Here is a 13106-nt window from a genome sequence, read left to right as displayed (position 1 = left end):
GTCAGTCAGTAAATAAACAGAGTAGATGAGTGGACTGTGTGTGTATCAGCTCCCTCTCTGCCCACAGGAACACATGACCATGATATGACCTCAGACTCTGTGTTCCAAACTGCCTCGCCCTTGCCCTGACCTTGTGGGACCCTGCAGAACTGAGGCTTCAGGTGGTTTCATGCAACCTGGCCGATGTGGCTCGGTTGAGTGTCAAGCTGTGCACCAAAAGGTTGCTGGGTTGACTCCCGGTCAGGGCATGTATGGAAGGCAACAAATGAATGTTTCTCTCTCACATCAATGTTTCTCTCGCTCGCTCTCTTTCCCTACTCTCTCCAAGCATGTCCTCAGGTGAGGATTTAAAAAAACAATTAAAGAAAAGAAGGTGGTTTCATTTCTCCTGCCAATGTTCTCCCACAACTCCAACTTCGGTTTCCCTTTGTCTCAAGGCCACATAGTGATGCAGCCAAGCCCAGCTCTTCGGGATCAAGTCCAAGCCAAAGAGTGTGAAGAGCATGCATGGAAAAGTGCTAAAACAGCTTAAAGAATGGGCTGTTTTACATCATAATCCTGTAAGAAGAGCTTGGAGGCACCAAGGACCACAGTTGGCTGGAAAATGCATTTTGGCCTCATAAGAAGGGGAAGATATTGATGAACACAAGAAATTTGGTTTGTTTTTCAGATTTGTTCATTGAGGAACCATGTATATTTTTCTTCCTATAAAATTAGGAAAATAAGACATCTCTAGGAGTGCACGACCTAACGTTTCAAAAAATGATCTTTAGATTCAAGGATTTGGGAGAAATGGAGACCATGTCTGTTTTGTTAAACAAATTCCAGCCTAGTTAGAAACCACATGTACACAGCAAATGAAGAAGTGGGTGAGTGACTAAGTGATGTTGCTGAAATCTCCATTCTTCACTGCACTCACACCGGTCCTCCTCACAGGACCCTATGATGCAAATTGCATAAACAGTGGTTTTTTCCTCCTCCTGGCAGGAAAAGAGCTGTTTCTCTCCATTAAAACTGTGTTTGCCTGACTAATTAATGCCTAATTCCAAGACATAACTTTCACTTGGGGTGAGCGACAGCTGTGGACAAGCAGACAGACCAGGACCACATACTCTGCCTGAGGCTGTGTGGCCGTCCCTCTGTCTCAGCTCCCTCTCCCCAACCTCTTGACACTGAGGGCCAGTGCTCAGTTCTCATCCTTTCCTCTTTATCTCACTCCCTGGATGATTCCATCTGGTCTGTGGCCTTTCAGACCATCTCTACACTAAGGACTCCTGGACCTGTCCCCCAGGCCAGACCCTCTTCTGCACACCAACCCACATCTCTCCACCTTGACCCTCATGGCCTCTCCTAATTTAGTTGGTCTAGAAAGAAGGCTGGGCTCCCCCACATGATTCCACAGGCAGTCTTCCCACCACAACAACAGCATCTCCATCCTCCTGGGGGCTCCAGCCAAAGACCCCAGAGGAGTCCTGATTCCTCTCCTTCTTTGATACCCCATCTGCCATTGCCCCAAACATCTGTTAGCTTCAAAATGTACCCTGAATCAAATCCTTTCTCAGTTACACTGCCCTCCCCATTTCACTCTCAGGAAGAGCCAGTGTCTTCTAGTTGTCTGCAGGGCTAATGAGGCTTTTCCTCTCTGACCTCACTCCTTCCCCCCTCCAGCCACACTGGTCTCCTGGCTGTTCCCCAAGTACACCAGACACCTCCCACCTTGGGACCACAGCACTAGCTATTCTCACCTCCTTCAGGACTGTGTTCAAATGCCACCTGCTCAGCGAGGCTCTCCTGGCTAAGTAGACCCTAGGTCCTAAAATATCTAAACCAGACAATGCCTGCAAAATGCACACGTTGGGGCCTGGTAAGACTCATTCAGTAAACGTTGACTTTAAAACCCATGGAAAGAATGGCTACCATGTGCACCCTACCCAGAATGTCCCAGGACTGGAGGGAAAGGCAAGATGTCCAGGTAAGAGTTAAGTCTCCAGGGACCTATCTGTCTATCCCTGTGTCTCCTCATGTTTATGCATATAGACAGCGTCTCTAGCTTGTCTTCTCCTTCCCATGACCCTGGGGACATTTTAGATAAGTCCCTGCTTCTATAATCAGAACTTCTCCTTTTCAAACAAGTCTTAAGGAGACTTGACCAAGAAAACTGGGCATTTTCCACTAGTTTATTCACCCCCACTTCCTCCCTGGGGCCCTTGCCAAATCTGCACAAGCCAGGGACAGGCTAAAGGATACTTGGAGTGTGATGAATCGAGCACATGATCTCAGAGGACTTTCATTTTCATGCTTGCCTAATCTGAACCAACTTCCAATGTCCTTGATTTTAATTCAACACATAGCCAGCAGTGTCTAATGTATTGTCTCTGACCACTTGGCAAGGTCTATGTGAGTACTGTTTGTTTTTTAATGTCATATGATATTTTGAACTGACTGACTTCTCTGGAAACTTATGGTTATTACTTCAGAGAAAAAAGAAAGAGACCATTTTCTTGCATTTGGATGAGAGGAGAGTGGAAGTGCCTACATCACTGGTGCTTTGGAGCATCTGAACAAGGAGAATTGGGAGAGGGATGGAGGCAACTGCTTATCTCTTCGTCTTTCAAAATTAAAAACTGAAAGCTATCTAGGCTCTGGAAACTGTATGGGAGGCCACACCAGATGCATGGTGGCAGCGACTGCCCTGTGGGGCCTGGCAGTGGGGGTTCTGAGCACTCAGAAGGGGCCCTCGGCTCCTTCGTGCCCCCAGCAAGGTCTCAAATGCACGCTGCTCACCTTCTGTGCCCTGGTGGGGCAGCTGTGCCTGAACTTCACCTACATCCACAACTATGTGATTCTCAACATCCACCCACAACTAACTTTGTGGCAGAAACAGAGCTCCAGGCAGGATGGCTGACCTCCACCACCAGCTCATGAAATCCTTATTTGCAGAAAGGCTTAACTATAATAACAACAGCAAAAGCCTAAGATAAAAGGAAACGTTGACTCTCAAGGAAGTAGATAATTCAAGGAACAGAATTTAATAACCTGAAAATCCTCAGAAATATCTGAGAAACCCTTGCATCTATAAAACAGAGCCAACTTTAGGAAACGACAATGGGCACAGGATCCCTAAAGGAAAAAAGAAGAGGAGAGGTTACTAACAAATAAGGATAAACTACACAAGAATGGTCCACATGGGAGGCCAGTCATCTTCCAATTTAACATAAGTTGTGAGTAGAGTTCCAACTGAATAGGATGAATTCTAAGCAATAGACAGATGGCTTTGGAAGCTGGAGGAAATTAATAACATCATCTGGAAGTCATGCATTCTTCTCCATCCCCAAAGGAAAAAAATGACAGTTGGTAGAAGCTACAGAGAAACATTTCAAATTGTATGAGGAAAAGCAGGTTTCAGGCATGGAGCCACCTCCGCTCTGGCCTGGTTTTGGATGTTGCCAGGGGTGTGAGAAAGGGAATCTGCTTGAACATGGGCACATGGTTGGAGACTGCAATCACAGATGAATAACTCCAGTCACCCATTGGACTTGGCTGTTTGGTGAGCAGTACTTCAGTGGTCATTACAGTGGAAATATTAATTATGGTTTTCCATGCTTAGAGTAAGCAGGGACTTAATTAAGGTTATGGAACCAACTTGGACAGTGGACAAGCACTGGCAGAGGGGAGCAAATGGAGGAGTGGTGTTATGTCCATGAAGTAGGAAGTCCAGACACTGTCTCTAGTTCAAAGACTATCAGGGGGATCACTTCATATTACGCAAGTGTCTAACCCTATGCTGTACTCCTGAAACTAAAACAATATTGAATGTCAACTGTAATTGAAAAAGAAAAAATTAAACAAAGAAGAAAGCTATTTATATTACAAATGTGAGTTAGAAGAATACCAAACCAAGCAACTAGGTTGGTTCTGCTCACATGAACTATGAAAAGGAAGCTTAAAAGTACTCAAGTTTAAAATTAAAAGAGGAAAACAATGAAAGCAAAAGTATGGAACGATGGAGAGAATAATTGCTAAAATTTTGAAAATGTCCCCATATATTTTTCCATTTCATCCTAAAAATAAAAATAATACTATCAAAGGAAAATACTATTACTTGCACAGTGTCACCACTTAGTAATTATTGACTATCTTTACTCTTTAGTATCTTCATTTTGACTAGAATAAATGAGTTAAAAGTCTGTGTCTGGGATTTAGGTAATATATTTGCTGTATGTATGTACGTACATATGTATACTCATATATTTGGCGACTGTTTAATAATCAACTTAAAAATGATTTTTGGAGCTGAAGCTGTTGGAGAGGATGGTAGGAAATAACAAAGACTCTGTCAGTTTTGTTTCCTACCAAATGCCAGCATTGAGAAAGATGCCCCATAAATGTTTGCTGATTATATAAATAGATGAAATGGTGCATTTAATGAAAATTACATATTAAAATAGGATAGTAGCATGTACAATATTAGCGGAAGGAAACTCAAGTCACAGGAAGAGGCTTCTGCAATGATCCACGACACTATGATGCCAACCTTCTGTGGCAATTGTTGACCTTTTGACATCCATACTGATTTGTAATCCCCTAAACAAATGACTGAATTTTCAACTTCTTTTTGTTATATTAGCATGAAATATGTGCAGTAGATGCCCTCACCCCACCCCTCATTCACTACCACCCCCAGTTATTCCATCCACAGCCCATCCTTGACTCTCACTGAATTCCTCCTTAGAGCTCCCTATATCCTTTACCCTTTCCTTCCAGGTGCCCCCAAATCAAAATATCTCTGGGACCCAAACACCCATTTGGGGCACCCATTGACCTGCCCATTGTCCACACATGGGGCACCAATGACCTGTCCAAGGGTGCTGCTAGTGGACATATAAGGAAAGGTAGAGTGAAAGGAAATGAAACAGATATAGCAGACGGAATGCAGAGGGTGGCTAGAGATGACTCTGTGGTCAGCATGTGATGAAAGAAGGAAAACAATGAGGAAGTGGGGAGCAGAAGAGTGCGTGTGGAAGAGGATGAGTATGGGCCAGGGCATGCCAAGGTCAATAGCAACATCAAAGCCCTGAGTAACTTCCCACTGTTGCAGGTTAAAGATGGCATGGGTGGCACAAGATGTGTGAACCCAGTGCACACTGGGGTCAGGTTCTGGCTGAGCTGAAGAGCAGAAGTCCCTAAGAGGGAGATCCCTAAATGAGGGTCCCGTTGAGGCTGTGGGAGCCTGGCTTCTGTGGATGTCAGACCAGACTCCCTGCTTCCCACCACTGAGGGGACCAGACACATCCACTCATTAGTACTAAAGCTCCTTCCAGTCTTCAGGTGGAGCAAGAGGCCCATCCCATAAGCCATGGTGGCTGAGGGAGTTGTCAGAGCTTTCCCAGAGGAGTATGCTCCTTACTCTTTTGTGCCTCACTTATTCAAATAAAGAACTCCTGCCCTAGCTGGTATTGCTCGTTGGCCTGCCGACTGAAGGGTCCCAGGTTCGATTCCAGTCAAGGGCACATGCCTGGGTTGCGGGCTCAATCCCCAGTAGGGGGCATGCAGGAGGCAACCGATCAATGATTCTCTCTCATCATTGATGTTTCTATCTCTTTCCCCCTCTCCCTTCCTCTCTGAAATCAATATATATATATATATATATATATATATATTTTTTTTTTTTAAAGAACTTACAATTCTTCCCTGAGAGAAAGTGGGGCTGTGACTTAGAAACCTAGGCAGGTTTGCTAGGGCTGCTGTAACAAAGTACCACAAACTGAGTGACTTAAGCAACAGAAATTTATTTTCTCACAATTCTGGAGGCAAGAAGTCTGAAATCAAGGTGGGTTCCTTCCGAGGGTGGTAAGGGAAGGATCTCTCCAGGCCTCTCTCCTTGGCTTACAGATGTCTGTCTGCAAATTCACATGGTGTTCTCCCTGTATCTACACATTGTCTTCCTTCTGTGTCCAAACGTCTACTTTTTATAAGGACACAGGTCATAACTAGGGTTATACCCACCCCAATGACCTCACTTTAAACTTGGTTGCCTTTGAAAAGACCCTGTCTTCAAACAAGGTCACGTTCTGAGGTATTGGGGTGTCAACATGAACCTTTTCAGGGGAGAGGGTAGCACAAATCAACCCATAACAGCAAGTTGGAGGGGAAGAACAAGTGCATGCTCAAGTCCATGTTCCAGGAGACCTCCCTCTGAGTGTGCAGAGTTGGCAGGCAGCAGCTTAGCCTCCGACCTTTGGAAATCCCCAGTATCTGGTTTTCCTAATTATCGTAATCTCATCCCACCAAAATAGACATCTAAGTACATTCCATGCATTTCTGGTGAGAAGCTCACTCTGCTACATTCTATGTAATATGCTAAATTGGTTCTAACTACAGTGGTTTAAGTGGTTTGGTTGGGCTAAGAGCTGGGAAATTTCGACCATTCCTTAAGCCTTAAAAAAGTCTGATCCAGGTGCTTAAGACATTGCACAATATTGGACCTCCTGAAGCTCCATCTTTTCAGGGAAAATTAGGATGTTGAAGAAAGTGGTTGGTGACCCATTCCCATCTTGTCATCACAGGGAAGCCCTACCTTGTTCCCCCCAATCTGGCTGGAGTGACACCCCTGGGTAAGGCAAAATGTTTGCACCAAGGATAGGAAAGTATGGTGCAGGTACAGGTTCCAGAAGAGCCCTGACATTGTTTCGGGTACTACCGTAAGCCTGAGGATTCACCTGGGAGTGGAACAGTCTTCTGGGTGGGAGAGGGAACTCTCACATTCCCACAGTCATGACATGTACAAGCAGGAGGCCCTAGAAGCTCAGAGACGGGGATGGGATCTGTGGCTTTCTGCCACAAACATTTTGATTGGTGGATTTCACACCATACCAGTGGCTAACTCTTCATATACTGCCCTTGTGTATGATCATGCTGTTGGAGGAAATTGGGAAGGAGCGAAGTGGTGACCAGCTTAAGCCACTTTAGATGGCTATAGAGTTGAGAGAATTACTAGTAGCTTGAGAAAAATGAGCCAGAATCCGTGAAGCAACTCTCAGACATCTTAGTATCAGGACTCTTTTCCAGGGTTAAAAAGTACTGAGGAGCTTAAAGAGCTTCTGCTTCTGCGGTTTTGTGGTTTATATCTATTAATATTTACCCTGTTAGATATTAAAACCGAAAAAAAGATTGTAGTGTGTTCCTTCAAGATAATAATAATGAATCCTTTACATGTTAACATAACTAACACATTTTTTCATGAAAATTAACTATATTTTCTCCCCCAAAATATGTAGTGAGAAGACAGTCACTGTGTTATAGTTTTGGAAATTTAATGTCCGACCTTAGAGAAGACAGCTAGAATCTCATATCTACATTTGCATTTGATCTGTTAGTTATGCTGTTTTAGCTGAAGTATATGAAGAAAATACTGCCTTACATGGATATGAAGTTGCGAACGTCAAGACTTCATGGATCTCCTAGAAAGAACCCAGGGCTCCCCAGAGGCCCTCCAGCCATACTTTGAGAACCACTGGACTCGTGGTTAATATCTTGTGTCATCCTTCTAACTATACGTTACAAGGAGATTCAAACCTCAAGATTTTAATCTATAATATTAAAAATGTTTAAATTTGTCTGTGTCATGTACACAAAGTCTTATGTACTACATGTACTACAAAGTCTTAACTCTTTTTACCTCCACATTTGAGAAATCAGCTTTGTGCTAAAGGTTGCTATCTTTTAGTTTGTTCACAGTGAGATCTGTGCACTTAAATGACATTAAAATATGTATCCATAAACCAGAGGCAATAAGAAATATTTTGTGAATTTCTGCTGACTTGTCTTTTTTCTTTTGGTCTTTCGAGGAACTGTGTCATATGAATCATGATGACCATGACAATGCAAAGGAAGATAAACAAAATTGGTTCCTTGCCCAACTGTTTCAAACTCAACCCTTATTAGCAAATTGTGGCTTGTCTGTGCTGACCAAGGGGCTTGACCCTAAGACTCTGGGTATAACCACAACAGACTGACCGTTAACAAATCTTAGCCGAGGTATAGACAGTTTCACCTTGAAAACAGTCCATGGGTTGTTTTGCTAAGCCAGTGGTTTGCAGAATATCATATGAATACAGTTAACAAAGGTGACTGAGTTTGAAGGGACCAGTCCACACATGCCAAAATGCTAAAGAAACCCATCATGAAGTTAAGTCTTGAGACCAATAGTTCCAGCCTGACTCTTAGACCCTAGAAACAGAAGGGGGAAATGAGAAGAAAAAGGAGAATGCCTTCATCCTCTTCCTGAAAATAGGGCTGACCCTACACTGTAATTACCTTGAAGGACCTCCTCCCGCCAACCTTTTCACCCTTTGCCCCCTCGGAAGTTCCCTGTCCCTGAATGTCCAGTGCTTCCCACTGCCCTTGTCCTATGTCTTTTGGGTCCATGATTTCCCAATGTTATCCCTCTACCTCAGCTGCCCTTCTCCTTAGCCTCACTATCCAAACTCTGGTACCTCACCCAGGAATCCCAACAAGATCTATGTCCTATGTACATTCAACTTTCAAGGTTTCAGTACACATTTCCTGCCCTGCCCCTCTTCTCTGTGCTTAGCCGTGAGGTGAAATAAGTCTTCCTGACACCCCACCTCCTTTGTCAGGGCCATTTGCATCTTTAGAAGTAGGTTTGATAGGTGGTCCATCAGTAGAGTGTCACAAAGAGAAGTGAAAATACTCAGGTGATGTGAGGGGAAATGGTGGGGACTGGGGAGAAGTCACGAGGACTTCTCACACTCCCACCCTCAAAGCTACTTTAAGTTATTCCTGTCAAGAGAGAAGGGTAACACCCCAGGAAACTTAACTTTGGGTCTCTGATTTCCCCTACTCCCTTTGAATTCCCCTACTCCCTTTGCTAGAAAAAAGAGTGAAATATTTTTTCTAGATTTACTTGAAGAAAAACCAATAGTAGTTCTCCTAGCTCAGTGATGGCAAACCTTTTGAGCTCGGCGTGTCAGCATTTTGAAAAACCCTAACTTAACTCTGGTGCTGTGTCACATATAGAAATTTTTTTATATTTGCAACCATAGTAAAACAAAGACTTATATTTTTGATATTTATTTTATGTATTTAAATGCCATTTAACAAAGAAAAATCAACCAAAAAAATGAGTTCGCGTGTCACCTCTGACACACGTGTCATAGGTTCGCCATCACTGCAATAGGTAATGTGGTTTGTTTTAATGTGTAAACACACATACACTCATAGTTCATGGAGCAATAGAGGAAAATTTCTTCTGAAAGAGCAAATAAACTTAGGAAAATCAGACTAATGAATTCATGTACATTCCTGGATTTATGACCCCATGGTTTTATTGAGTTAAAATGTTAACTTTCCACTGTTGGCTACCAGGATAGCTTTTCATTGTGAGGCTGTTACCGAAAAGTAAGTAGTTTAAGTTTTCCTCTCACTCTCAACGGATATTAATCTTTCAGAGTTCTTGTCCTCCCTTTTGCAATGTTCCTAATTCACATACTTCCTATTGAGAAACTGCTGCACACTGAGGATATCCTGTTTGGTCAGCAGGGCCAATTGCTCTGAAGACAATTCTCAGGAGCTGTGCCCTCACTATTCCCCCCTGACTGTTGCTTCGGGGGCATGCCTTGTGTCCTTACAGTTCTGTGGATTGTCAGATCCAGATCACCCTCTCTGACTAAGCATGGTCTTGAACCACAGTTGTCATTCAAAGTTGCTCTCTCATGGAATTGCCATGACCAGGCATTTTTAGAGGTTTCCCTAGTGATAATGCAGCTTTATCCTACGTGCTGCAGGAGAATACCTTTGAGGAATCCCAGACAATTAAAGAAGTACCTTCGCACCAAGTAGAAACAATTGTGAGTGAGAAGGTGATTTGAGGAAATGATGATGCCAGTGGGATTTGTTTTGATGTGTGACTTCTCATAGCACTTCATGGGTTGTTTTGTTATCCATGCTGGGAAATCAGAACTGGGAGAAATACGAGCAAGTTTTATAAGGCTCATCTCCTTGAAGGAAATTCCTTTATTTGGGGAGGAACATTTGTTCCAAAATGGGGGAAATTGAGAAAACAGTTCACAGGACTTAAATCTTAACTCTGTTGCTTTCTCAATTATCTGTTACCATGTAACAAAGCATACTGTTTTGTGTGTCATTTAAAAAGAAAAAGGCCACCAAATAAACTATGACATGACATACATTTTTAAGATGCGTCTCACTTTCAGATACATTAAAAAGTAGGGAAAATGTACATAGTAGAGTTAATGAAAAATGGTAATTATCCAATACTCATGGTGTCCCAAAAAATGTATACACACTTTGAATGATTATAAAGTCTGGATTGTACACAGGAATCTACAGAAATGAATAATTTTTTTGTCAATGCCACTGAACCACACTGGCCAGGCTCATTTTCAAAATTTAAAAGAATCTACAGAGGTCTTCTGACTGAAACAGGCCACATTCAAAAGCACTCTTACAATTCTTTCCCTCAGTCATTTCATCTTTGTAAGCTGCACGTGTATTATTTTGGAACAAAGGAAGGCAAAGTGGTAGCGGGCTAAAGAAGGAGAAGCAAAGGTCCCACAAAGCTAAGCATTGCCACAGAAATAGCTTAGTTTGGTTTCTGCATCACCAGGTGCGGTGGGTAGAAAAGCAAAGCCGGAGGATATCCCCCCTTTGAGTACTCCAGCTGGCTTTATTTTTGTGATTTTATAAATGTACCTTGGAAGTTAACAAAGCTAACTTAAGAGGAATGGAAGAAGGCCAACTGGAAGCCTCAAATCTTTCTCCAAAAACTTGGCACCCTTAAGTGACAAAGTCAGGGACAGGCAGACCACCTACTATTGTATAAGAAGAAAGAGCCAAAGAAACAGACATAGAAATCATCCCAAAAATCATAGAGCCACTCTCCATTCTAGATGTACTAAGGATCTCCACAGCTCTGGGGGGACCACAGACAAGCTCTCCGTTCTAACCTATGTCATGCCAGTTCAATATGAAAGAAGACAAAGCGCCAGCATGCTGATGATTGGTAAAGAAAGAGACGGCTGCCCCCAGGGTGGGAATGATGGGGCAGTCTCTGGGAGTCAGGTGCTGAGGCCATCAGGCCTGCTGAAGGTTGCCCTGCACAGAGTGGCCAGCGGGGAACTATGGCCATGCTCATCCTGCCCCTGCCCTTGGTGGTGGATGTTTTGGAGGATGAGTTTAGTATGTTAAGATCACCAGAGTCTGTTGTTTTCCGCAGTGGAAATTGGCCTGCACCAGGAGAACGAATCCCAGATGTGGCTGCATGAACCATGGGCTTCTCTGAGGAAGAGACCTTTCTTGGCTGGGACTTGCTGTGGGTAACCTGTTCCATCGCCCCCAGGCCACTGTTACGGTGATGGTGTCATTTCTTACCCTTTGGAGAACGCAGTTCCTTTTAGTCTTGACAGTGTTGCAAATTCCATTCATTCCTTATTTTCTCAAAAAACTCCTGTATTTTTGCAGTTGGCTCCTACTGAGGAAAGAGTGTATATGGTGGGGAGGGCAAACTCAGTTTTTGAAGATCTTTCAATAACGTTAGAACAGCCCCGCAATCGCCTGTTTTCAAGTAAACTCTGTTCTTAATTCACTTCCCCTCAGTTCTCTGAGTAGTAACAATGAACTTGATCTACTCTTTTTTTCTGAACCACAGTTCTGCATGATACTTCAAGTTTGTTGTCTTGACATAAGCATCTAGCCAAGGATCCTTCTCCTGATTTACATTCACTGGAGCTGGCAGGTTTGGATGAAATTGGGAAGCATTACGGAGAAGATTCTGAGCAATTCAGAGATGCTTTTAAGGTCTTTGTTGGTGCTCTGCAAGTTTGCAGGTGGCATGTATGGTCTTTATGATTGGAATGCTCTGGTAGAGCTAGTGACTGTCATCAGATGACACATCACCTCTGAGGAAGACAAGGACTATCCTTGGAACAAAACAAAAGAAGAACCCACTAAGCCCTATAACCTTGCATATAAGTATAATTTTGAATATCCAGTGGTTTTCAACATGGTGCTTTGGATAACAATCTCCTTGGCCTTGGCTGTGATTATCACCTCTTACAATGTTTGGAACATGGATCCTGGATGTGATAGCATCATTTATAGGATGACATACCAGAAGATTCTAATGGATTGAACTAATACACCAAGGCCTTCTACTGGTTTCTTTAATTCTTACTGAGTAGTTTTTACCACTGAATAAGTTCTCAATAATTTCACAATGACTTCCTAGATGAGAGTTTCCAGGAAGACACTAGATCATAAAAGCAACAATTACCATATTTCCAAATTTAATCAATATGCTTATTGTGCCTATTGTGTGCCATGTGCAGTCCGCTAGATCCTACAATGGCAAAAAAAACCCAAACACAGACAATGCAGCCTTTCTCATATAACTTAGTCTGATGGAGAAGGTGAAGTGGACCGTGGACGAGTAAAATAAACATCTTAAATCATGAGAGATCCTGGAAGTACTAGGAAGGAAATAAAGAAGGTGATGAAGGAAGGTAAGAGGAACTCGTTTAAACAGAGGTGATCATGGATGGACATTCTGAGGAAAAAAACATTTTAGCAAACAGAAACCTAAAGATGAAAAAGGATGAGTCATGCAGAGAGCCAAAAGAGGTGCTGTAGACCAGAAAGAGGGCACAGCAAGTACAAAGGTTCTGAGGTATCAAAGAGCTTGGTGTGTTCTTGGAACTGAGAGTAGGCTGGTATAACCAGAGCACAAAGAGAAAATTTCTCCAACCATAAAACAAGCCTAGCCCTAACCGGCTTGGCTCAGTGGATAGAGCGTTGGCCTGCAGACTGAAGGGTCCCAGGTTCGATTCCAGTCAAGGGCATGTACCTTGGTTGCGGGCACATCTCCAGTAGGGGGCATGCAGGAGGCAGCTGATCGATGTTTCTCTCTCATCGATGTTTCTGACTCTCTATCCCTCTCCCTTCCTCTCTGTAAAAAATCAATAAAATATATTTTTTAAAAAAAAGCCTAGAGATGTATGTTTACATTTTTCCTATGTTCCACGCAGGCAAAACCAACAAACAATTTTTTAAAAAATAAACAACAAAAA

At 43.0% G+C, this 13106-nt stretch overlaps 1 pseudogene; it reads left to right on the top strand.

Annotated features, from left to right (window-relative positions):
* Positions 1-11162: 11162 nt before the first annotated feature.
* Positions 11163-12172, top strand: LOC118665697 (annotated as a pseudogene).
* Positions 12173-13106: the final 934 nt, after the last annotated feature.

Source organism: Myotis myotis, unplaced genomic scaffold, assembly GCF_014108235.1.
Source record: "Myotis myotis isolate mMyoMyo1 unplaced genomic scaffold, mMyoMyo1.p scaffold_m19_p_11, whole genome shotgun sequence".
Classification (NCBI taxonomy): Eukaryota; Metazoa; Chordata; class Mammalia; order Chiroptera; family Vespertilionidae; genus Myotis; species Myotis myotis.
The sequence above is the reverse complement of the archived record's forward strand: the minus strand, read 5'-3'. Positions and strand labels throughout refer to the sequence as shown.